This window comes from Dendronephthya gigantea, unplaced genomic scaffold, assembly GCF_004324835.1.
Source record: "Dendronephthya gigantea isolate DGI-Jeju-01 unplaced genomic scaffold, DenGig_1.0 000055F, whole genome shotgun sequence".
Taxonomy (NCBI): domain Eukaryota; kingdom Metazoa; phylum Cnidaria; class Anthozoa; order Malacalcyonacea; family Nephtheidae; genus Dendronephthya; species Dendronephthya gigantea.
The window spans coordinates 138,021-145,694 of record NW_021163065.1 but is presented as its reverse complement, the minus strand read 5'-3'; the positions used below and the strand labels follow the sequence as shown (position 1 = coordinate 145,694).

The window sequence follows — 7,674 nt, the reverse complement described above, 5'->3', positions numbered from 1 at the left end:
AATTTGATTTTAACAGTTGTAAAGATGTATTGCTCTATGTAATTGATTGTCATATATTATACATGCAATGACTCTTTACAGCTGTTACAAGGTTATAAAATATTTATAAGTATATTAACAGGCAATTTTTTATTACCTAAGGCCTGTTTCAAATGTTGAATTGTTGTTGTGTTGAAGCAATTAGACAACAGATAATAAGACAATAAACCTCATTAAGCTTCATTATCTATTGTTTGAATTGTATTCGATGCGACCAATTTTGACATACAGGTATGAAACAGGTCTAAAACTGGGCATTGATACAGAATCATGCATATTTGTACCACTATCTCAAACATCAACATGTATGTGGAGCAATTACTGCATGTACTGTGGCAATGTTCAGCAGGCAATAGACATTTCATTACTTAACATGATTCTCTGATGACTAGTTTTCCAGATAAGAAAAGCAATCAAAATAGCAAAAAACCAGATAGCAAAAGCAAAGTACCCACAATCCTGGACAAAACCTGTTAATAACACTGTTGGTAAAGTACAATTTTCATTTCATTCCGATTAACTTACTTGTTACATGCGATATTCTCCCCCCATCCCCTTGGCAATGTTGGCAATGTTGGGTTTAGCAAGCAAAGGCAACTTGAAAAGATATCCAACATTGATTGGGGGGTAAAGGGGGGGAAACACTTGCTTCAGGTTGCACCAAAACATTTTTTTAAGAATTTGAATACTTTTATTAACCGTTTTGTCCAGGATTGTCTGAGAATTGTTACGCAAGCAAAGGCATGTTAATACTGAGTGTTTTGATGTTTTACATGAATATATTTGTACCAGTGCTACAAGATAAGTGCAAAGATACATTTTACCCGTAACATAAATTGTTTGACAAAGTTATTCGAGATTGGTACGGAAATATGGGTTTTACATTACACGCGAGAGTGTCAGTTTCAACGGCGTATAATTCGCTGTAGCCATTCAATTCGAAAGCAATATAATGGCACAGGAAAAGGCTATATGCTGTGATTCAACAATTGACGATGATGTTGGTTTAGAAAACACTATTTCAGTCAGCGACCAATTTAAATTGACTAAAGAGCTAAACACGAGAAGCATTCGCCGGGTGTATCTGATTACTTATAGCCAAGCTGACCTAAGTAGATTTCCTACACGGCGATCGTTTGCTGATGCAGTTATTGCTTCTTTTAATGGTGTATCCGCCACAATTCAGCAGTGGTGTTGTAGTCAAGAAGAACACAAGTCGTCTGGCAGTAAGCATTACCACATGGCTGTAAAGTTCAATAAGAATCAACGGTGGCTGTCAAGTAAGAGGTACTTGACCAAGAACTATGGTATATCAGTGCATTATTCTGCTGCCCATAATAACTATTACAGCGCCTGGAAGTATACAACTAAAGAGGACGGAGCGAAGGTCATCCAGACCTTTCCAACTCAGCTAAACCGCCGAAGACTGCGCGAGCAACAGAGAAGAGAAGACTGAGGGCAAGAAAGAATGTAGATTACAGCTGCGAAGACGAGTGTGGTGACGAGGACAGCAACATCGGCAAGGGGAGCAAAAAACGCAAGCGTCTTTCAGCCTTTGAAATGTCTGAAATTATAGTCGAGAAGGGGATAAAGTCGAGAGAGGATCTTTTCATTTTTGCTAAGGAGCAGAAAGACCAGGGTAAGAAGGATGTAGCGGAGTTTATAGTTAACCGGGGCCCAAAAGTTGTCGCAGATGTTTTGGATACGGCATGGGAAATGGAAGGTGCGAAAGACGCAAAGACTCGAAGGGAGAAATCGCGAATGCAATTATTGAATGAGGCTCAGGAAGGAAATTGCGTAGACGACTGCCACAGACTTTGGCTACAATTAGCAAAGGAAGTGCTTGAGAATAATGGGATTATACTTAGGGCATTTCAACAAGCCGTGATAGATCTTCTGACAAAAGGACGGGGGAAGTACCGTAATATTATGATTATTGGGCCAGCCAACTGCGGGAAAACTTTTATTCTTGAACCTATCACGAAAATTTTCAAGACATTTTCAAACCCAGCATCAAGTACGTTTGCTTGGGTTGACGCAGATAAAGCGGAGTGCCTTTTCTTAAATGATTTCCGGTGGTCGCAAGCTATTATCCCATGGCACGATCTATTGCTCTTACTAGAAGGGCAATTAGTCCATTTACCTGCTCCGAAGACTCACTATGCGAAAGATATATGTTTCGCTTGTGATACGCCAGTTTTCGCAACTGGCAAAAACCCCATATGTTTTGTTAAGAATGGGTGCATTGATGATCGCGAGACCGAGATGATGGCTGTTCGTTGGAAAATATTCTGCTTCAACCATCAAATTAGTGAGGCACAACAAAAGGATATTGAACCATGTCCCAAATGCTTTGCTGATCTTGTACTGTGCGAATAACATTCAGTTTTTAATAATAGATGTGTAACATATCTGCTTGAATAGCACAGCTTGACGTAAGTATAGCAGCATGTTGTAACTGAAGCCTATATATATGCATGGTTAACCGTCACGGTTAACCACTCTTAAAGCAGTATTAAAGCCTAACAATAATGCCCAATTTTTTTCTTGTTTTCAATAATTGTCGTATTGTCCAGAGCAAAAAACCATATGAGGCAACATAGGGGACATTGCGCCTTGCGCTAATTCAGTATAGAGAAATTGCGACGGTTAACCACGGTTAACCACCGGTATAGAGAAAAGATTATACTTAGTCTCTTTAGCTGTATTGTGGTTGACCGTGGTTAAACGTCAGAAATTGGCTGATTTTGATTTTTCACGTTTTGCAATGCATGGTATACCCTGTTAGCAGTACACAACATCGCTTTTGGAGATGAAAATGTTAAGATAACCTGCAGTTAAAAGCGAATGCCCAAGCCCTAAGCTATTGGTTAACCTTGGTTAACCGCAAGCCAAGCGTGAAAATGTAAAAAATATTACGTAATTGTCTTGCATTTGCATGCCTGCGTGGATTATACATTATTATTATGGTTATACATGCTATATATTTGTAAATAAACTTTTTCATTTGAGATGCAGTAAATTGATAAGCGAAGTGTAAATAAGTAACTACCCACTCATTTAGATAAAAATTGTTAATATTTTGGGACTGTTTCATCCTTCTTGTTGTATTTCACATATCATACTTGAAAGATAATAATCTTTAAAAAAACTCAATATTTGATTCTGTTTCCTCTCTTATTTACAATCATCCCCATGCGGTTACTCATACTCTCTATAATCTTGTCAATTACACTTTTATCAAAATTGATTATTGTGGATTTGACACGTGTGGAAAATTCTTCGAATGTTTCCTTCTTTATATTTCCTTGGATTGCGTCGTCGTTCAGTTGCCGTTTTATGAGGTGGAATAAATTCTCGATAGGGTTTATATCAGGGCTACGTGGAGGTATTGAAAGTAATTTTGCTCCTACTGATTTCATTGCCATTCTCGCTGCTGCACTATTTTGACTTGGATCCCCATCTTGCAACCAAAGACGTGATCGACCCTTCTTTGCATTTCTAAACATTTTCCTAAATTCCCTTAACACCAGATTTTTAAAATACGTTCCGTCTAGCTTATCATATTGGTCACAGAGGACAACACCTGTTTCGTGGCTTATTGCAACCATCATTTTGACAAGCCTTCCACCAGATCCTTCGTGGCTGCCCTTTGCTGTACACCCTCTATTTAGGCCTTCATTAGCTCTTCTCCAGATGCGCCCTTTGGGTGCCTTGGCCTCATCTGCCGGATTCGTTTTGTGTGTAAAACTAACTCCGTCCAAATAGAAAGCTATTTTCTTTTCCCAAACGTCACTTCCAAACTCGTTTAGCATCCTTTTAGCAAATTTATAGCGCCTTTTAATATCCTTCTTGGTTAACACACCCTTTTTACGTGCTTGCAAATAGTGGTATCCATTCTTATTTAAAAAGCGTCGCACTGTACGGGAGCAAATGTATTTAGGGCTAATTCCTGAACTAAGAAGTAATTTTTTAGATGTAAAATTGCTATTTTCTTCCCTCAAAATGTTGATATTGCGAAGTATAGATCGCTTTTGCCTCAGTTTTTCTGGCCGACCGCCAAGCTTCCTGTCGCCAGCCGTTTTCTTGTTATCTCTCGAAAATTTCTCATTCCAAATTCGATAAACGCTTGGAACAGATACTTTACACTCATTTGCTACTTCCTTGGCCGTATAAGTAGTAGTCTTTCCCAATAGTTTTATATATGCTCTTTTTTCTGCAGAAAACTTTCCAGTAAACACCATATTGAATGAACTTTCCAATATAATTTCCCTTTTTTCTATGACGTCATTAATTATATGATTATTACTTGTAATTGGTAATTAAATTTACGGCTACAATAATGTTATAATGACATAAGACAATAGTTAGAGCGGCCATAAAAGTCTTCAAAACGTAATTTATAATAAGTCAAAATCCAGACAATCCTGGACAAAACCTGTTAATAACACTGTTGGTAAAGTACAATTTTCATTTCATTCCGATTAACTTACTTGTTACATGCGATATTCTCCCCCCATCCCCTTGGCAATGTTGGCAATGTTGGGTTTAGCAAGCAAAGGCAACTTGAAAAGATATCCAACATTGATTGGGGGGTAAAGGGGGGGAAACACTTGCTTCAGGTTGCACCAAAACATTTTTTTAAGAATTTGAATACTTTTATTAACTGTTTTGTCCAGGATTGCAGATATCAAAGCAAACAACTCGATTATTTTCTTGAAATCATTTTAGGCAAAGTAAATCTAAAATATGCCACTCCCGCAATTCAGATTAACTATGGAGCTTCCCTTTGCAATATTGGTGTTGTGTTAGCAGCCTGACTTAGGAAAGTCAGTCTGCAAATTAGGAAAAAACATTGTCTTCATGACAACTTTAAGCATGGATTTCTATATTCAAACACTTATTACATGCTCTATGATTTACTAATATTAATTAATTAGCCAATCATAGAGTGTGTATTAATAAGCACATGGGCAAGAACCAGTCATGTTCAAATATAGAAATCAATGCAAATCAATAGATGGTGGGACTAATTACCAATCCTTATATGCAAAAACTAGAGTATCTGGTGAAAACCTGGTATGGAGTATCTGGAGAAAACCTGATACATCACTTGTAACCAATCCTATCATTTTGTTCAAGTTGTGCTCTGTTCTCAATACATGTGTCACAAAGTGACAGCAATAGTCAGCTTGGGAAACTGTTTAGCATTAATTCAGGCTAATCATGTCAACTCGTATCACATGGATTAATGAGATGAAACATAAGCGATGTATTTGGCCAGAAAAAAATCACACACATTTGGGTTGTTTTTTTCTTGTTTTTTTTTCACTCATACAACACAAGTTTACTGTCCTACCATCATATTTAATATAAATATAGTTTACAGTGTTGATTTTCCAGTAAATGCAATTTCCATTGCTAAATTACTTGATGTACTTTTTAGAAAATATTATAATATACAAGTTAACCAATTATGAGAACATACATACAATGGACTTTTTATCATAATCTTTCTAATAGAAAAAATTTTATAATAACGAATAGTTGTATTAACATAACTACATGTTGTATATTAACTAATGATACCTATGTTTACTAAAAAGCTGAAATACTTATGCATGCATGCTATAACTAAGTATGTTTTACAGAATTAGGATAGCAGCATGCAATAGTAAATATAGCATAGAGTATCAGTGCAGTTTGTTCAGTTAATATTTACTAACAAAATTGATTAGCAAAACAAAACTTGGCTTTGCATTATTTATATAGTAAACTTGGTAGCTACAATCTAATACTTGAGAAATCAAGGCAGATTTATTAGATCACTTGTGATAAATCCATAGAAATAATATATTTATGGTTAAATCTTACTGGCTATACTAGTACAACAGAAGACCTGTCTACACGTGGAGCTTGATTTTGTTATGTACTATGTAGATTAGTAGACTACATGTATATTTGTCACCATTGGACCGTCTTCAAGTCTGCTTTCAGTCTTGGAGTAGACTGTTAGCATAGAATCTATTGAATGAGGGATTATTGCGAAAACGAAACTCAAATTGTTCAAAACATGCACGTTCGAACTTTCGTTCTTATTTTTTTAAGCACGAGTTTGGTCAATTTCCGATTCATGCCCCCAACCACAGGTTGTTTCAAACAGTATAGCTGTGTGTATTTAATATATGACTAGTACAGTTAAGCAGTCCATCACTAAAATCAAGCACTCTTATTGGTTCCTGAGCAGTCGGTAACCAAGAGTATGGACAGGCCAGGTTTACCAGAAATCAGAGTTTCTCTTAATCGTTTTTAGTCATATAATAAATAGTTATTGTCTCAGCTTGTTTGGTCTGTACAGGAGGATACTGGTCTAGTAGTATCCTTCTAGTCTAGTTCAGACCTCTCATTCTCTCAATAAGATATTGTATATAAAATCGACATCTACTGGTTCATGCACATACTTACCTGACCGTATACCACACACCATACTTACCTTAGACAAGATGACATCCTGACATGACACAAAACAAACAACTCAACAGAAGACGAGTGTAACTATAATATCATGGCCGAGGTGGGTTGTACAATGGCCGGCTAACCGGAATAAGGCCGTACACTATGCCACAGACCAGCTATTTACCTGCATCTCCTAGCATTTGACCAACAGATGTAATTATCACTTATTTACTGAGACCGAGGGAAATAGAATAGTTTTGTAGATCCAAGGTAACACCGAGGGCAACAATGGCGGTCTTGCAAACTTACAAAGAAACTAACAAATGTTTTGTTGACCGGTTGCTTTGTTATTGTTAGGGCAATGCAATAAAAATGATGTTTTGTGGCTCGGCCCATGATACGGTTTGTCTAATCACGATTCTTATCCTGGTGTATGTATTTGAATAAATGCGTGTAAAGATATCACATTTTAAACTTCGTCATAAACTGATGAACAAGAAAGAGTGGTGTCAGCAATCGTTTTCATACGCCAGGATGGGAATCGTATACGACTAATCGCATCGTGTAAATGGGCCTTAAAAGGTATTAAGTACTGGATTAAATCAAAGAAGCGACTTACATATATTGATGCTCTTCTTTACCTTTTCTCTTAGTTCGTGAGAAAAAAATCTACAACAGTCAACTGATGATTCCTTTTGCAATCCACAAATGCAATAGTCAGGGTCTTTGTTGCGCACATGCTTCGGGATATAAGAAATATTACTGCCTGTTGAAGAACTATTAATATTAACTTTAGAACTAGTATAACCATGGGTGGGCAGCCAAATTAAAGAAATAAATTCATGGTGGAAAACTTGTTCCCATCGGTGTGCATATGCTGTATTTTGACAGTACTTAGATATAGCAATATGCTTTGCTTCCCTGCCCTCCATCGAGTTCAGGCCAAGCCCCAACCCGTACAGGCTCTTCATCTCCTTGGTGTGAATTGGAACAACACATCTGTACGGAAAATCCGTATAATATGAACTAAACTCGATAAAATATAAACTATAATTCAACAAAAAAAAACAACAACTCAATTTCCATGTGCTCGATATATAAAGACCCCGTGCAAAGACCCCCGGAGCTAAATCCCCGGGCAAGTATAACGTCTAATTTCATACACACTCCCCCCAATTA

The 7,674-nt window shown here is 37.0% G+C and overlaps 1 pseudogene; it reads left to right on the top strand.

Moving 5' to 3' along the window:
* The first annotated feature begins 991 nt into the window (after positions 1–991).
* LOC114529222 lies at positions 992–2,418 on the top strand (annotated as a pseudogene).
* Positions 2,419–7,674: the final 5,256 nt, after the last annotated feature.